This window comes from Somniosus microcephalus, chromosome 5 (genome assembly GCF_052327205.1).
Source record: "Somniosus microcephalus isolate GS21.2 chromosome 5, FLI_Smic_1.0, whole genome shotgun sequence".
In the NCBI taxonomy this organism is placed as follows: Eukaryota; Metazoa; Chordata; class Chondrichthyes; order Squaliformes; family Somniosidae; genus Somniosus; species Somniosus microcephalus.
In genome coordinates, this window is record NC_140991.1 from 201,478,689 (window position 1) to 201,492,278 (window position 13,590).

A 13,590-nucleotide genomic window follows, 5' to 3' on the forward strand; every position below is an offset into this window, starting at 1 on the left:
CAATTTCTAAATGAGGTACATTACACTTCCATTTCTTATTCAATACCTTTTGAATTCATCAAATATGGTAATGCTTTGTTAAGCTCTGGTTTTTGAAGTGTTCCATTTTAACAATTTTTTGACAAACTTTATTATAGTTTTATTAGGAATGTTTCTTTAAAATTGTACCTTCCTTCCTAATGACTCTAGTATATCATACCCATTGCCCAGTGTTGTTCTCAGCCATACAGGAAAGACCTAGTTTTGATCCTTGGCCTGCTCTGAGTTAGCTGATCTCAGTAGTGGCAGCATTTGAAATGCTGATTAGAATCAGCAGCCAGGGGTAGTGAAGCGAAAACCAGCCAGGGTCCCCATTCTTAATTGCTTTCCCCTTTAGAAAGTGCATGCAAGTGTACATTGGGATAAGCACAGGATCAGGCTTGGCTATGATGCTCCCTGCAGTTGAATAGTTTGCCAGTTCTCACTGCTGAAACACACACGTAAATAACGGCCACTTGGTTGCCTATGAACCATTCCATAGTCAGTGTCTTCAGCAAAGTGGGGGAGAATTTAAAAAAAAAAAAATTCAACTTGAACACACAATGGCCCAGAACTTGGTGTCGGGGGCTTGCCGCGCTTGCAAGCCCCCGATGTGCACTTACCCGGCGCGCCGACATCTGAAACCTGGCCCGCAGTGGATTTCCTGTCAGTGGCCCGGTTCTGATGTCGGCGCGCTGTGCTAACCTGACCCAGCGGTGTAGTTAGTGCGATGTGCCGGCTGGGATCAGGTGAGCACTGTTCAGCCAATCAGGGGAGGGGAAACTTCATTCATAAGTTTGAGAGTAAGAACTGTCAAACTCATGAGAAGTACTGCACCCCAAAACACTACTTAAACTTTAAATAAAATTTTAAAAAACATCCCAATCATTAAATTAAGTATAAATAAGTTAAAAAAAATAATTTAAACAATTTTTTTTTGAAAAAAATAAATTTTTAATAAAAAGGGTCTAAAACTAAACTTACCTTATTGTAGATTCTTTAAAATAATAAACCTGTGGAAAAAAAAATTCTAAGTTGCACTAAAACACCACTTACCTGTAAAAATAAATACTTACGTGTGCTTTTTCCAAGCGTAAAGACCGAAGGCCTTTACACATGCGCAAATCCCCCAAAACAGAGGAAATCCAAGACGCACGCGCTGCCCCCTACAGCGCACGCGCTAGCCTCTTCACCTCTTGGGTTAGAGGAGAGGAAATGCCGGTTTTCAGCGCATGCGCTGTGCATGCTGAAAACCGGCATTTCCTCCGGCCAGACGCGTGAGTACCCCTTCCGTACTCACGCGTTTGGGGAGGAATTACTGCCCCACTATGTATAATATTAGGGTGGGTAGAGAAGCATCGGTACCTTATATTTGATTGTTGCAGTCTGTAGCTTCAGATAACAGGCCAAATCTTGCTGGAGTGGGGCATCTTTTGGTGTGCACCATTAAACTTTTTTCTGCACCCTTCGGCTGGTATATCATTTCCACCGTAACTCGCTGAAAGCGTGAACTGAAAGCGGTGTGGCAAGGACGTTGGGACATCTGGGACCTCAGTGAATGACGGGACCAGCAGTGTATCTCCTTAACCAATGTGATTTAAGGATTGAGATTGAAAGAAACGAATGAATGAAGAGAAGGAAGGTGAATAAGAATCAAATCAGGTACAGAAAGCGAAATAAAGATTGGATTAAGAGCGAGAGAGAAAAAGAGACAGAAAGGAAAAGTAAGAAAAACAAATCAAATTTTAAAAAATCTCTATGAAGAATTACTACATGTAGGAATGAGACTCAATAGTTTAAATCCTTCCCTTTCTGAGCTGGAGAGATTGATAGGCATGGCATTAACAATTATCACTTCAGTAAAAGGGTACCTATGCTATTAATTATGAGCCCTAACTTTCTGCGGCGAGTTTCCCTCCCCGCCACAGTACCGAAATGGCTCTCATCAAAGTCACAAATGACATCCTTTGTGACTGTAACAAAGGTAAACTCTCCCTCCTCGTCCTTCTCGACCTGTCTGCAGCCTTTGACACAGTCGACCACTCCATCCTCCGCCAACGCCTCTCCACCATCTTCCAGCTGGGTGGGACCACGCTCGCCTGGTTCCATTCTTATCTATCTAATCGTAGCCAGAGAATCACCTGCAATGGCTTCTCTTCCCGCTCCCACATCGGTACCTCTGGTGTCCCCCAAGGATCCATCTTTGGACCCCCCCCCCCCTATTTCTCATCTACATGTTGTCCCTTGGCGACATCCTCCGAAAGCATAGGGCTGGATTTTGTCAATGAAGGCGCGTTGGGGGCGGGACTGCTGTTTTTCGGGTTTCAGTCCCACCCCCAGCGACGTTAGACCAACTCATGTTATTTTCCCTTGATTGACCTTGTTAAGCCCGCCCTGGGAAAGCCGGTGACAGATGATGTCAGCGTATAACGCTTCAGCTGTCGAAAATATTTTGACAGATGAATTGTCAGCGTTTGACAGCTTTGAGAAGCTGTCAAACACTGACAATCTCTGTTCTAAGGTGAGCCCTTGCACTGAAGGCCCACCAAAACCCCTCTCCTCAGCAGAAAGCAGATGGCTGCTGCATCTGAGAATGCAGCAGCCATTCTGTCATCTCTGCCGTTGAGATGAGGCAGCTCCGGATCCTGCAGGAAGAAGCAAAGGTAAGGAAACTTTTTCCAACACTTTACACTCACCTCTCATACTTACCTGTCCGCACTTGCACCCATCACTCACCTCTACATCTGACATCTCGATCCCCCTCACCCTCGCAGACCCACTGCTTGCCTTGCTGACCCTGGCGAGGTTCGCAGCCGTCGAGAAGCCCGCAATTGCAGGCGTAAAATGGGGATAGGCTTCAAAACTCACTGTTAACTACCTGTTAACAGGCAGTTAATTGGCTCTAATTCCCTTCCCGCCTTGAGGAGACGGGTCCCTGCGCGACTCGGGGACCCGCATCCCGGAAACATGACACGGAGGCGGGTTGGTACCCGCTCCCAGTTTCTACCATTTTCCTGGCAGACCCGCGTCCTCAGGGCTGGTAAAATCCAGCCCATAGTGTCAGTTTCCACATGTACGCTGACAACAACCAGCCCTACCTCACCACCACTTCTCTCGACCCCTCCAGCGTCTCTAAATTGTCAGACTGCTTGTCCAACATCCAGTACTGGATGAGCAGAAATTTTTTTCAGTTAAATATTAGGAAGACCAAAGCCATTTTCTTCGGCCCCCGCCACAAACTCCGTTCCCTAACCACCGACTTCACCCTCTCCCTAGCATCTGTCTGAGGCTGAACCAGACTGTTCGCAACCTTGGTGTCATATTTGACCCTGAAATGAGCTTCTGTGCCATAACTAAGACCACCTATTTCCACCTCCGTAACATCGGCCATCTCTGCCCCTGCCTCAGCTCATCTGCTGCTGAAACCCTCATCCATGCCTCTGTTAACTCTAGACTTGACTATTCCAATGCACTCCTGGCTGGCTTCCCACATTCTACCCTACATAAACTTCAGGTCATCCAAAACTCATCTGCCAGTATCCTAACTCGCACCAAGTCCCGTTCACCCATCACCCCGTGCTTGCTGACCTACATTGGCTCCTGGTTAAGCAACGCCTCGATTTAAAATTCTCATTCTTTTCAAATCCCTCCATGGCCTCGCCCCTCCCTACCTATGTAATCTCCTCCAGCCCCACAGCCAACCGAGATATCTGCACTCCTCTAATTCTGGCCTCTTGAGAATCCCCCAGATTTTAATTGCTTAACTATTGGTGGCCGTGCCTTCAGCTGCCAAGGTCCTAAGCTCTGGAATTCCCTCCCTAAACCTCTCTGCCTCACTACGCTCCTTAAAACCTACCTCTTTGACCAAGCTTTTGGTCTTCTGCCCATATTTCTCCTTATGTGGCTTGTTGTCAAATTTTGTTTTATAACGCTCTTGTGAAGCGCCTTGGGATGTTTTACTATGTTAAAGGTGCTGTATAAATAAAAGTTGTTGTTGAGTTTAATGAACAATTAATGTGCAAATCCAGCAAGTTCTTAAAAATAATGGGAGCCTAAGGACGAGATGCTGTTTGTACGAGGGGATTGGTGTAAATCGACCAGCCAGTTCTGGAGATTAGTAACTCACATTGTATCTCTTCTTTCCTTAAACTTGTTGGCCAATTTGCACATTAATAGTGGCTTGCAACGTGAACTCACTGTTATTTTTCCAGGCAGATTTTGCCGAATATGTCTCAAATTTGTCATTATTTTTAAGTGTTTTATTGCTTTTATTTGTAGGACATTTTAATCTTTTATTAGATTAAAGGGCTGGGATTTCTGTATTAATCAATTGTTATAATCAGAAATATATAATTTTGAATACTGTTAGCACAGCAGTACCATGCACACATATTCAGTTACTAAAGTTCTGAAAGGTTTATAGGAACTCTTATTAATTAATTATTTTTTAACCTTTACATTTTTAAGGTTTTGACCAACAGCTAATATTGGAGTAACAAGTGTACTTAATGTTGTTACTCAAGTTTTTAAAAATAAAATATTGAAGTGCTGGTAAGTTTTAGTGCAGCAGACAAGGCATGCATTAACTGAATTATTTAGTTTTTTTTAATACAATAAAGTCACAACAGCAGTAGAAGGGAAAAATGAACTGCGATATGTATGCTAATCTGCAATAGAAAGATTCTGTTTTTAAGCAGTTTACTGGTTTACAAGCATGTATAGGAACAGGAGTAGACCATTTAGCACTCGAGCCTGTTCTGCCTTGCAGTAACGGTTGATCTGTATCTCAACTCCGCTTTTACTCCATATTCTTTGATACCATCATCCAACAAAAATCTATTGATCTCAGTCTTGAACATTTCAATTGACCCAGCATCCACAACCTTTTGATGGAGCGAGTTTCAGATTTCCGCTACTCTTTGGGTGGATAAAGTGCTTCCTGATTTCACTCCTAAATGGCCTAGCCATTTTAAGATTATGCCCTCTTTCTCTGTATTACCCCACCAGAGAAAATAATTTCTCTGTATCCGATCGAATCCCTTTGTCATTTTAAACACCTGATTCAATCACTCCTAAACCTTCTAAACTCGAGGGAATACAAGCCAAGTTAATGCAACCTATCCTCATAATTTTACCCTTTAAGCCCCGGTACCATTCTGAAGAATCTGTGCTGTACCCCTTCCAAGACCAATATATCTTTCCTGAGGTGAGGTGCTGTGCTCAAAACTGGTTGCAGTACTCCAGATGGGGCCTAACCAAAGCTCTGCACACTGAAGCATCACTTCCTCACTTTTGTATTCCAACCCCTTGAGATAAAGGCCAACATTCCATTAGCCTTTTTGATGACTTTTTGTTCCATGCACTAGCTTTTAGTGATTTGTGTACATGGTCACCTAAATCCCTTTGCTCCTCCACAGATTCTAGTCTCTCACCATTAAGAAAACATTTGTCTTTTTCAGATCCAAAGTGGGTGACCTGACACTTCCCCCATTGAACTCCATCTGCCGTAGTTTTGCCCACACACTTAGTCCCTTTGTAATTTCCTGCTACCACTCACATAACTTTCTGTACCTCCTAACTTAGTGCCATCTGCAAACTTGGATATACAACTCTCTAGCCTAGAAATTCAGTTGGGCGCGCCAGCCGTTAGCGCCTTAGGAGGAGTAGATCTCGAGCGCTAGGCGCTTAGCGCCCGGGCGCAGCGCGATCTGCGCCTCGCCCCAACTTCAGTACACATTTAGCGCCGGCGCAAAGTCTTAGCGCGCGCCCTGCTGCGCGCGCAGATCATGACGTCATTTACTAGTGCAACGCCCTTTGTGCGCCCCGAACCGGAACTTCACTCGCGCCGGGCCATTGTGCGCCGGGCGGCCCTAACGACTGTGAAGTGGAACGGTACACAGCCGAGGCGGGCCGCGGGGAGCGCTAATTAAAGGGCACTTAACCTGCACTATAAAGGCCAGCCATTTTGCAGCATTCACTCTTGTGCAACGGTTTTTTGGCGAGAGACCAAGGAGGGAGAGCTTACTGGTTTGGACCAACACTAGGACAGGTATTTTTGGCTCAGGCCAGAGCTTAGCAATTATCTTTGCCTTCATTGAGAGCTCAGTGTTTGCCAGCATATAATGGGGGCTGCATTGGGTGCCAACGCTGACTTTCAGCCTTATGCCAGAAGGGCTTACAGATGCCATGAGAGAGTGGCAGCCCTGGCTAGACGCAGAGGGGGCAACAGGCGTCGCCAACTGAGGCCTTACCCACCCAGGGTATACCGCCAGCAGTCCTCCTATCTGACCATGTCTGCCGCGATGTGTGTTAGGAGGCTGCGATTCAGAAGGGAGGTGGTTGCAGACATCTGCCAGCTGCTTCACAGAGATCTGCAGCCACAGCTGATGCGCAGGACGTCTCTGTCGGTGGCAGTGAAGGTGACGGTGGCGCTCAACTTCTATGCCACCGGTTCCTTCCAATCCGCTGCTGGGGACATCGCTAACATCTCCCAGTTCGCCGTGCATTGCTGCATCCGCCAGGTGACCGAAGCCCTTTTCAGAAGGAGACATCAATTCATCTCCTTCCCCATGACCCTGGACAAGCAGCAGCAGCGTGCAGTGGGATTTGCAAGAATAGCGGGCTTCCCCATGGTGCAGGGCGCCATTGACTGCACGCATGTGGCTTTGCGGGCACCTCTGGAGCATGCCGAGGATTACCGCAACCGGAAGGGCTACCATTCCCTCAACGTACAGCTGGTGTGTGACCACAGGCAGCGCATCCTAGCTGTCAATGCCCGCTTTCCAGGCAGCAGCCACGATGCCTTTATCCTGCGACAGACAACTGTGGCTGACATGTTCCAGGCACAGCCTCACCCAAGAGGATGGCTTATCGGAGACAAAGGCTATCCTTTGTGTACCTGGCTCATGACCCCGCTCCGCGCGCCCACGACCCCTGCTGAAGAGGCATACAACGAGAGCCATCAAGCGACTAGGAACATCATAGAACAAACAATCGGCGTCCTCAAGCAACGGTTCCGCTGTCTCGATCGCTCCGGGGGAGCCCTCCAGTATTCGCAGGAGCGAGTCTCCCAATTTGTCGTCGTTTGCTACATGCTGCACAACCTGGCTATCCGCAGGACTCAGGCACTGCCACCTCACGTTGGACCCCCACCTCAGGAGGAGGAGCATGAGGAGGAGGAGGAGGACGAGGAGTACCAGCCCAGGAGGGAGGCAGAAGGTCCAAGGGCCGCCCGTCGGCGGCTTATTGAACGTCACTTCTAGGCCCCCTGTCAGGGAATGGCTTGTGCCAATGAAAGAACATGATTGCAGCCGCCCCGCAAGCCCTCAGCCGGTTAAGGCAACAAACACTTCAAAGATCAAACATGGACAATGTTAATAAATAAAATGCTTTATTGTACAAACTCAGGGCCCTTCCCACATGAAAACCAAAAACAGACGAAACCCCCAAAAAACACTCAAACATTACTCGCTCCCACAACCTGGAGAGGATTAACAAAACAGTGCAACTAAAATGGCCGTCATCCTCGGCCTTCGTAAAAAACAAACATCACATCCTCGGCCTTCAAAAAAACAAACATCCAATTCTCGGCCTCAAAAAACAAACATCCAATTCTCGGCCTCAAAAAACAAACATCCAATTCTCGGCCTCAAAAAACAAACACAACTGGCCACACATTTGACTTTTTGGCCCGCTAGGGCGATGCCTTGGCCATCTTTGTGTGGCCCCTGCCCGCCCTGCTCCTCCTCAAAGTAAGGCCATTGGCTGCTGCAAGGCTGGGGCAGGCTCCAGAGGGGCACATGTCGTGACGGCAGATGCCCTTGGGGGTCGGCCTAGTCGAGGTCTGGCCGTCGAGTGGGCGGCTGTTGAATGCTGCAGCTGTGGCTGGCCAGCATCAGTCGCTGCAGCAGCTCCTGGCAGCTCCACTGGGGGAGTGGCAGTGGCGGCTGGAGGAATGGGGGCAAGCTGGCGGATGGCAGGCGCTCGCTGGTCGCCTGAGACACTGGCACTCGCCCGGGCCAGCACTGCAGCATGCGCACCAATCTGCCGAGGGACAGACCGCTGTGCTGCTGCAGCGCGCCGGGTGCCCTGGCGATGCCTGGCTGACACAGCGAGTGTGGCAGCAGTGAGTGCCCGTGTTGACCTGTTCAGTGACCTCATCAGAGCACCCAGTGACTGCACGGCACCACTGATCAGCTGCCCACTTGCTGCCTGAGCTGCCCCGAATGCTGCCCGACTCGCTGCCTGCTCTGCCCCGATTCCGCCAAACTGATGGCCTGTGAGGCCCCGACGTCGGTGACACTCCGAGAGAGGGACTCGATGGCCTCAGGCAACCGTGCCACTACCCCCATGAGCTCCGTGTGCCGGCGCTCCGAGTCCGCGGACAAGTCCTCGAGGCGTTCCATCTCCTCGGCGAAGACCATCTCCGGACTGGAGGCCGGACTCTCCCTCTGGGGAGAAGGCCGCCGAGCTGGCCGACCCTTCCTGCGTTGCTGGACGCCGCTGGGCCCAGCAATTGGACTCCCCTCTGACCCTTCCCCCCTCTGGGGAGAAGGCCGCTGAGCTTCCACCCCCCTCCCGCGTTTCTGCAGGCCGCAGGTCCCATGAGCTCCCCTCCCCTCCGACACTTCCGCCACGCTCCCCTCCAGGGAAGACGTGTCCCCTACATTCGCATGGGTTGCCGCGGATGAGGGTTCCCCTGATGGGCCGCCTTCCTCTTGCTCCTCCTCCTCCTCCTCTTCTGAGGGGCTGTCACTGGCAAGTTCAGGGACCTCCTCCTCACCATCTGAAAGCAGGAAGGCACCGGCGCCTTCCTGCCATTGTCAGGGTACAAAAGATAGCGCCTCTTCTCCACACCACCAACCAGCACACTCAGATCACGCTCTGAGAAGCGCTGCGCTCGTTCACGGGCCTTCTGCATGGCTTCAGGCGCTATTTGGGTCCAGCAGCAGTGTTCAGGCCTAGCTGGAGGGCTCCACTATCCAGGGCGTGGCAGCAGACCAAGTCGACCCTTCCCCCTTAAGAGCTGGCCGGCGCCAGGGTGTCTGCTGTCAATCACGAGATGGCCGCACCTGCGCTGCGCCCGGCCTCGGCGTTCTCGCTCAGCACCTCCGGCTTAGCGCCTAAAGAGAGGCGTGCAGCGCCAGTTTTAGCGCTCGAGCAAACTCTTAGGGCGAAGCTAATGAATATCGGAGAAGTGGCCTCGATTTGGCAGCAGGCGCAAACTTTAGCGGCCGCCCGACTTTACCGCCCCAAAAGTGGCTACAATGAATTTCTAGGCCTCTATTCCTTCATCCAAGTTGTTAATATATATGGTGAAAAGCTGCAGCCCCTGTACAGAACCCTGGGGAACACCACTTGTCACATTCTGTCAATCAGAAAATGGACCCATTATCCCTACTCTCTGTCTCCCACCTCTCAACTAATTACTGCTCCCATCACAAGGTTACCTCCAATTCCGTGCACTTTCATTTTTGCTAATAATCTTTCGTGTGGATCCTCATCAATGCTTTTTGGAAGTCCATATAGACAACATCTATAGACACTCCCCTATCCACCATGTTAGTGACCACCTCAAAAAATTCAACTCAATTACTCAGACATAACCACCCTTCACAAATCCACGATGACTCTCTTTGATCAGCTAATACTTGTCCAAGAGCTCAGTGACTCTGTCCCTTATGATAGTGTCCAGTAACTTCCCTACAATTAATGATAAACTGATAGGTCTGTAGTTACCTGGTTTCTTCCTCCCTCCCTTATTAAATAATGGAGTGACATTTGAAATCTTCCAATCGAAGGGCACAATTCCTAAATCTAGAGAGCTTTTGAAAATTATGAGTAATGCAGCTGCAATTTCTTTCCCAATTTCTTTTAATACTCTAGGGTGGAAACCATCAGGTCCTGGAGATTTGTCTATCTTAAGTCATATTTTTTTCTCCATCACCATTAATCCACTAAGTTCCTCCCATTGACTTATTTTAGATTCCCTTGTACTGCTGGTATTTTGTCCTCTTTCTCCATTATGAAAACAGATGAAGTACTCATTTAACAAGTCTGCCATTTCCTTATTATGTACGATAGTCTCGCTTGCATCTGTATTGAATGGGCTATTCCCTTTTACCACTCTTTTTCTCTTAATATATTTATAAAAGCTTTTGCTGTTAGCTTTGATATCCCTTGCAAGTTTTCTTCATATTCCCTTTTGAACCACTTATTGGTGGTTCTGTGTATCTCCTTAACCTTTGCATCCCATTCTTGCTTTTTAAAACTTTCCCAGTCCACTAGATTTCTACTTTTTCTTTGCACTTGTGTAAGCCTTTTCGTTTAGCTTGTTACTGTCTCTTACCTCATTTGTTGACCATGGTTGCTTAATTACATGTGAAGCCTTTGCCTTTTAGGGGTATGTACTGGTTTTATATGGTACCAAATAATTCTTTGAATATTTCCCACTGTTTGTAGGTTTACCCATTAACAGTTCTACCTAGTTTACTGCAGCCATTTCATTTCTCATTCCTATGAAATTTACCTTACTTAAATTTAAAACCTTGCTTTGTGGCTTTCCTTTCTCCCTCTCAAAAGTAGTATTAAATATTATGGTCACTATTTGTAAAATGTTCCCTCACTATCAGATTGTTAATGAATTCTGGTTCATTACTCATTACTAACTCCAGTATGACCTGTTTCCTTGTTGGTTCCAAAACATATTGGGGCGGATTTTGCAGTCGGCGGCGTATGAATTGTGCACCTTTTTACTTGGAGTTCCTGTCAACCAACTGTCCAAAAAGCACAGCGCTCTCTACAGAGCATCTGGAACCTGTGTGAACAGGGCAAGCAACTGTGTATTTCCTTAACAATCAGATTGAAGAATCATTAATAAGCAGCACAGAGTCTAAATCACGAAGTGTCAGATTATTTAATTTAATGTCTAATCAGGTACAGAAAGCAAAATAAAGACAGGGAAAGAAAGGTTGTTTAAGAGAGAGAGATAAAAGAAAGAGTTAAAAAAAATAGTTACTTTTTTCTTTTTTTTAAATCTCCAACAATAGTTAAAATCTGAAGGAATGAAACTCCATACTTGTAAAAATTAATTTTCTGTGCCAGAGAGGTTGTTTGGCAGTAATTAAGACTTACCACGCCATTAAAAAGATGCTTGCATTGGAATGGACAAGCCCTAACTTCTGGCAAGTTTAGTTCGTATCTAAGTACAGGAACTTCACGCCGTTCAATGTATTTTAATGGGGAGCCAGACGACGAGATGCCGTTTCCAGGAAGCTTTTTCAGGAACGTCACATCTGGGAAGCAACTTCTGGATTTCTGCGTTTAACTGCCAGAAGTTGCTGTCCGATTTTCACATAAATAACAGTGAATGCGGTTAGCCTCACCATTACTGTACTTCTACTGCAAAATCTGGCCCATTGTTTAGAAATCTGCCCCCAATATATTCTAAAAAATTAATTGCCTTTACTACTTGTGCTGTTCTGCTTCTCCCAGTCTATGTGAAAACTTAAATCTCGAGTTATAACTACATTTTTTTGCTACATGTTTCCCATATCTCTGTATTAATACATCCCCCCCATCCACCCACTACATCACTACTATCAGGAGGTCTGTAGACAACTACCATAACCTTGCATCTTTCGTTGTTCCTTAATTTAAACCCATAGGGCTGGATTTTGATACTGGAGGCGGGACTACAACTTTCGGGGTTGTAGTCCCGCCTCCATCGAGTTGTGGTCAACCCACGCGATTTTCACTTGATTGACCTTGTTGAGCCCGCCCAGTGGGCTCAGCAGGCCAATTAAGGGCCGCCCGGCAACAGGTGACATCACAGATTGACATTTCATCTGTCAAGAGCTTTTGACAGATGAAATATCAGCATTTGACAGCTCTTTAAAGCTGTCAAACACTGACAATCTGTACTCCAAGTTAATTCCTTTAGAGATCTCTCCAGAACAGAAAGCTGAATGCTGCAACTTTTGACAGCTGCTTTCTGTGCCGGTGAGATGAGGGACTCCCGAGACCTGAAGGAAGGAAGGCTGTAAAGGTAAGTAAATGTAAGTAAAACTTCTTTAAACACTTTACACACACCAAACACACTTACCTCTGCACTCATGCACCCATCACTCACCTGAACAGCGGACATCTCGAACCCTCCAGGCCTTCAGCCTGACGGTCCGCCTCGCTAACTTGGCGTGGTTTGGAGCTGTCGGGAATCCCACACTTCAGGAATAAAAATAGGGATTAGGCTAAAAACTGCCTGTTAACTACCTGTTAACAGGCAGTTAATTAGCACTAATCCCCTTCCCGCCTCGGGGAGGCGGCTCCCAGCACAGGTCGGGTATCCGCCTCCTTTGAAACTGGCATGGAGGCGAGTTGGGGGCGGGATGGGTTCGTGCCCCCCGATTTCGGGATTTTAGCTCCCCACACGCCTCCAATCCCACCTCCACGGCCCAATGAAAATCCTGCCCATAGTGTTTTCACTGCCTGATCACCCATACTGAAATCCCTTCTTTCCACTGCTGTATTTGTGTCTTTTATCAATATTGCTACTCCCTCTCCTTTCTCAATTTCCCTTTCCATTCTAAAGATCCTATAGCCTGGAATATTTAGCTCCCAATTGTGCTCAGCTTTTGGCCAGGTCACTGTAATGGCTACTACATCGTACCATTTGAGCTGATTTTGTACATCTTACTCACTTGTTCTATTTATTTTGCTACTTGCATTCCTGTACAGAACTCTTATCCGGGTAACTGTCCCCACCCTGCCCATATGTCCTGCTGGCCTTTTTCTAGATATTACGACCCTGGAGGTTCAGCTTCTTAATCTAGAACTTAGCTCCTTGAACTCTTTTTGCAAAACTTCGAACCTACTCCTATCTATGACATTGGTTCCCACATGAACCATGTCCTCAATATGTGGGGCAGTGGTGAAAGATTTAACTGGGGGAAAATCCACACTGTAAGTCAAAATATGTTAGAAAAAGACCAGCAGGACATATGGGCAGGGTGGGGACAGTTACTCGGATAAGAGTTCTGTACAGGAATGCAAGTAGTAACTTTGGGTCGCTAATAGCGCCGGGAATAACTAACTTCAGTTTTAGCGCCCCAAGAGGAAGGTGGAGAATTAATTCCAGTGCTCCACTTCCTTCTTAGAGTGCTAACCCCGAATAACAGGGTGGTGCGTTCTTCCCTCGGGGTGCTAACGAGAGGCACAATGCACCGAATTTATAGCCCTTTGTCTTTACTTAATGATGTCCTGGCACCTGGGAAACAACATACCATTTAGGACTCTGGATCACGTCTACAGAAGAAACTGATTATAGAATCGCATACTGTCACCACTGTCCTATTCATGCCACCTGTACTCTTTCCCCCACAGGTAACCACGCGCTCCTCAGTGCCTTGTAGTCACTCATGGTAACTCTCCTCTGTGTCACCTTTTTTGTCCACATCACTGGTATAGAAACAGGTATACATATTGGGCAAATCCAGCTCTACCGATGATGCCCTTTCTACCCTCATCTGCCACTTCCTGCCCTGTCTGCCGGTGGTCACCAGTCTCTCTTAGCAG

At 47.4% G+C, this 13,590-nt stretch overlaps 1 protein-coding gene across 3 annotated transcripts in view; it reads left to right on the forward strand.

Moving 5' to 3' along the window:
* Positions 1-13,590, forward strand: part of cmc1 (C-x(9)-C motif containing 1) — a 135,726-nt gene that overhangs the window by 28,669 nt on the left and 93,467 nt on the right. The window lies entirely within an intron of this gene.